The sequence below is a fragment of the Diachasma alloeum genome, unplaced genomic scaffold (genome assembly GCF_001412515.2).
Source record: "Diachasma alloeum isolate Michigan unplaced genomic scaffold, Dall2.0 Dall_scaffold_00269, whole genome shotgun sequence".
NCBI classification, from domain to species: domain Eukaryota; kingdom Metazoa; phylum Arthropoda; class Insecta; order Hymenoptera; family Braconidae; genus Diachasma; species Diachasma alloeum.
Genome location: NW_021680408.1, coordinates 1595504 through 1600937, shown reverse-complemented (window position 1 = coordinate 1600937; position 5434 = coordinate 1595504). Strand labels below are relative to the sequence as shown.

The 5434-nt window shown below is 34.5% G+C and overlaps 1 protein-coding gene across 1 annotated transcript in view; it reads left to right on the top strand.

Moving 5' to 3' along the window:
• The window catches only part of LOC107037754 (semaphorin-1A), a 295040-nt gene that overhangs the window by 103532 nt on the left and 186074 nt on the right, over window positions 1-5434 (top strand). The window lies entirely within an intron of this gene.

Below are 5434 nucleotides of genomic sequence, written 5' to 3'. Positions count from 1 at the left end.
GCGGAGGGGGGGGGGGGGATATTCAATTTTTTTCGCCATCTTTCTTTTTGTCTCTGTCACTATCCTCACCCAATACTCCCTTTTGTCCTCGTTGGCATTTTTTTTCGTCTTCTCTTGCACTTTTTCAGATAGAACCCCTCGAGCGCTGAATAAATTTCCACGAATCTCGATGCGAAACGAAAAAGTCAGACGGGTATAGAATTGAGTTTGTATTTTCGTGGAGCGATCGGGCAGCAATTTAATGCAATTGTGCGAGGGGACTTTGGGGAATTGATGTGCCATCGAATTTAGATTTTAGAATGCATGATTTTTTTTATACTGTTGGAAAATTACTCTTGAACTTTGAAGTAGACAATCTTGAAATTTTTAAGGACAAAAGTACATGAAATTTATGTATATTTGATGAATCAGTTAGTTTCTTGAGTACACTGTGAGAATTTTTTTGAAATTTCATGGAAGATATTATAGTAAATCTCATGAGAGTGACATTGAGTCGGATCTAGGGAAAAAATGGTTATGAAATTTCAAGTTTTAAGTAGAATTCACGGAAATTCATGCGTTTTCAGTGCGAGTGAGATGGAAATTTCACAAATTGATTGGATTTTCAGTGGAATATAAATATTGAGATACAAAATGACGTGAATTTTCAATTTTTTCCTGAATTTTACGGATTTTTCTGAATTTCCACAGAATAATTGAACTGAAAATCAAGTATTTTATTGATTTTCAGATCGTTTGAATAGAAAATCAATGGAATAATTGATTTTTCAATGACAAGATTTCCTAAAATTTCAGTGGAACTTGAATACGATAAAAATTCCCGGGATTTGGCACGGAAAATTCAGGTGAAAATTTTTAACAGTGTATTCTAAGGTTTCTCAATTTCCAGGTTCATATGCACGGAGAGAAATTCTTTAGAAAAATTCTAGTGCTGAGAATTGATGTTCTATTCTTACAATGAGTTTGGAAATTCAAGCTTTCATTGCAATAAAAGCCAATTTTTTTATTTTTTAAGGTGAATTAGAAATTTCACGAACGATTTCATGTTAAATTTATTAAGTTCCAACTCACGACATCGAGAATCCAGATGACATTGTGACTGAAATGTTGAGAAATTTCTAACAGTGTATATATTGTTTATTCAATTTTTTGGCAGAAATTTCCTGTAGATTTCATATTTTTTCCCCCAGAATCGAATGTCATGTCAGCCTCCTTAAGGGATAACAGACGGCCACGTTTTCTCGAAATTTTCAACCAAATTTCTTGCTCAAAGTTACCAATATTATTCAAACCCAAAGCACATTGATCTTCATCATCACCTCCTGGAGATTAATGTGCTTTGATTTGTAAAAATATCGATCACTTTCGGCAGGAGATTTGTTCAAAAAATTTTAAAATTGGCGTCATTCTGTTACCCCTTAATATTGAGAGATGTGACATAGTAAATATTTCCAAGTGACATGTTAAGCATTACCGTGGGACATAGTAAGGATTACTATGTACGGCCAGTTGAAAACCCTTTCACTATGTTGCCATACTATTTTCTCCTATGGCCATGGTAATTTTTACTATTCAACCCGTCAGTAGGCGCGCTCTTTTTAGTATCTGACTCGCACTGCCGGGACCTCCCATGGTTGCCTAGCGTTGCGTGAGGAAAATGCTCATAGCGCACCTACACGGAGAGAAATTTTTGATAAAAATTATCCTACCGTTCTATAAAAGTGTATCACGAGTCATCGTTTCCTCATTTCTATCCCTAAATTTAGTAAAAATTAATATATGATGATCAAATTCTATTCTACGTTAGAAAAATTTTATCCTGACAAAAATAAAAATTACCGTGCCGGTAGAGTAAAAATCACTGTACCGGTGGGGTAAAATTTACCAATAACCGTTCTAGAATTTTCGTTGTTATCTACATAAAAATTATTGTACTGGAAGGGTAAAATTTATTATGTGTCAGGATAAAATTTCTCCAACGTAGAATAAAATTTGATCATCATATATTAATTTTTACTAAATTTTGAGACAGAAATGAGGAAACGATGACTTATGATACACTTTTACAGAAAGGTAGGGTAATTTTTATCAAAAATTTCTCTCCGTGTACTGACGGATTAATTCTCTCCGTGTAAGGATCTTTGACAGGTACTATCCTCGTCAAGTGTCAATTTCCAACAACTTGCACATACGTTCGAACCCGACATGACTCAGAATAATGTACACATGACTCCAATAACTGACGTATAAATTCAGAAACTGGTCCAAACCCTCGAACGTCACCATCACTGTGGATTCGCGCCAACTTTCGACCTCGAGGTGACAGAGTTCAGTGCTGCCTCTGAGGGTTATTGATCCGGTACCATCACACCTCCTCACGTGTCTCTGTGGCAATCAAGCGGGCAACAAACTCCGAATCGCCAAACAAGGATGAAAATTATGCCAAACTAAGTTCACGGATTGATTGTCAATTGGGTAATCAGCTAGACCGGAACTCCATTGTTTCCGGTCCTCCGTCTCGGATGTCGGAGGCTCAAGTGTTGACTGGACTAATCATTCTCATTCTTAAACTGAATGAAATTGAATTGATGCAGTCACATTGAGCTCTCTAATTCACTCGTTATTTCAGCGAAAGGAACATCTCTTTAAATTCATCCCGAAATTCGGACAATTATTCAGTGAATAAATTTCTCTGTTTGACATTTTTCTATCAGTCTCAACCATTGGTAATTTCGTTGGAAAATACGCGGAGAGAAATTTTTGGTAAAAATTAGCCTCCTAGAAGGATAAACGTGGATTATTAAAATTTTTCGTCTGATTTCTATTCGGAAATTCGACAAAAAATAATGTTAATTAATAAAATTTATAAAACGTAAAATAAATTTCACCCTTCCGCATGGTAATTTTCGCAGAACAAACCAAAAATTGTCTATATATTTGTCAAAATGTATATATAGACAAAGACAAAAAATATTTATGTGAAGGCTAAAAATTATAGTTATCCTGGTAGGGGGTGGGAGGGCAAAACGGACCAAGGGGGCAAAACGGACCGGGGGGCAAAACGGACCCCTGGGGGCAAAATGGACCCCTAAAAAAAAGTTTTTTTTTTCTCACGAATAAAATTTTCCAAAATTCATCGTTGAATAGGAGGGGTGAGAGTGATGGAGGAGGAGGTGGTGGGCGGTGGGTGATGAAGTTAGACGCCAGATACTATTTTTGAACCAGTTAAACCTCGCAGGAAAGTTTTTTCTTTCAATAATGACACCTTTTTCACTTCGTAATTGACTTTTATAATTTATTATTAGAGGTGAACGTGAAAAGTATACTGCCATTAATGAAAATTGAGAACAACATCATGGTAAGATAACTTCATTCTAATGAATACGAAAATGTCCACGTTCTAATCAAAAGTCTTGGTGAAATTGGATGGAATGATGATGAATAAGAACAATGATGATTAATAACAATAATAAATAACTTCCATATCCCGGGAAGTTAATAATAACAGTGATGATTAATAAAAATAATAAATAATAACAGTGATGATTAATAACAAAAATAAATAATAACAATGATGATGAATAACAATAATGAATAATAACAAATATAAAATATGAGGTTAGTAATAAATAATAAAGTTTTAGTCTGATTCTTTGCACTCGTCACAAAAAAAGTACGTGGGTCCTGCATTTTCATCAATGTTAGCACAGGTACAATGAGCCCAACCGTTGCAACTCTGGCACTGAATCCACTCCCCACCACTGTCATAAAAACGTTTTTCACAATAAATGCATGGAACATTGTCTGCATCATTGGATTTCTTTCTGATTCCCCTCAAACTTGCCCCCCGGTCCGTTTTGCCCCGTTGGTCCGTTTTTCCCCCCCCCCCCTCCCCTAATTATTATAAAATTCATTGAATTATTTTTATTCATCTAACTCAATTAAATTATATCCATCATGCGCATAAAAAATTACGGATGCGCGCGACACTTTTTAGCCTTCCAAACAATAGATTCTACTAAAAGAGAAAGTAGAATGTCTTCGGGTAAAAATACTTCGAGCGCTGTCGGTAACACTCGAGTGTTTCGGCGTATTAACGCGTAAATATCTATATGACGTATTCTCTGACAGTCAATGTCAAGGTTACTGCGTTCGATGCACACTCGAAGGACCGAAAAGACTCGATAAAGAGAAAATACCTAAATTTTTTTGGAGTCAATAATTTTCCTCACGTTCAGATCAATATGATCATTTATTTTCTCTTATTTGGCTGTTTCAATCAAATTTATTACAATCATTATCACATGTTCAATCAACTTCATTATTAGAACAATGAAAATACATATTCTGGTAGTTCAAGATATAGGTATAGAGAAGTATTCTACTCCGAAAAGAATTGAATTGATAAACAATTAGAAACATGAAATTAAAAACATGAAAATTGAGCTGAATCAAATATTGGGAAGCACAAAACATTAATTTTCATTGCACTTGGTATTTTTCACTGCATTGGTCTTCCAATTTTTGTGTTGAATCATGAAAACTATATAGACGCGCATTTTGGTAAATTTTATATAACCTCTGAGTGATAACTTTTGCGTATAACACATTCAAGATCTTCTGTAGGTAAGGTTAGTATTTTTTGCCATTCTGGGACAGTAATTTTTATTCAGATATTTATAAAAACTACTGAAATATGTAGTAACTTTTATCTTTTCTTACTGACAATTTTTACACAGATAAGAACAAATATTATCCGGAATGTTCATTGAAATCTATTCACACCAAGGATATTTTTTGCTTCTGAATTTCACTATAATTTTTACCGAAAATTTCTCTCCGTGTAGTAAAATCATATATTTCATGTAGAAATTCTACAAGAATATTATTATCTTCACTAGAGTTCTGGTGAAAGTTCAGTGTTGCATGATTAATTGATTTTAAAAGTTATTTTCGTTACAAAATTTCGTTTTCTGCATCTGGCGGAAATAGTTCAATGTGCCAGTTTCTTAAAAATTGCCAGACCGGCCGCTGGAGGGCTAAAAATAAAGAAAGTGGCAAATTGTTATATAATATCGTTGCCAACCAGGAAATTTGACAATACGACTTCGATCAGGGATAAAAATAATCCCTAATTTTTGGGAAAACGTCATATCGATGAATAAATAACTGATTAGCGTCGATCAAAAATTTTCAACTTCAATGATTTTGAGCGATTTGGACGGGAAATGCAATTAATGGAAAACTCGTAATGCAATGTTTCGTATAAATCAGTTAGATGGAACTTCATTGTTTCCGGTCTTCCGTCTCGGATGTCGGAGGTTTAAGTATTGGCTGGACTAATCATTCTCATTCTCAAACTGAATAGAATTGAATTGAGTTCGCATTGCGCTCTCCACACTCTAAAAAAAGATTACTTCTGATAAGTAGGAAA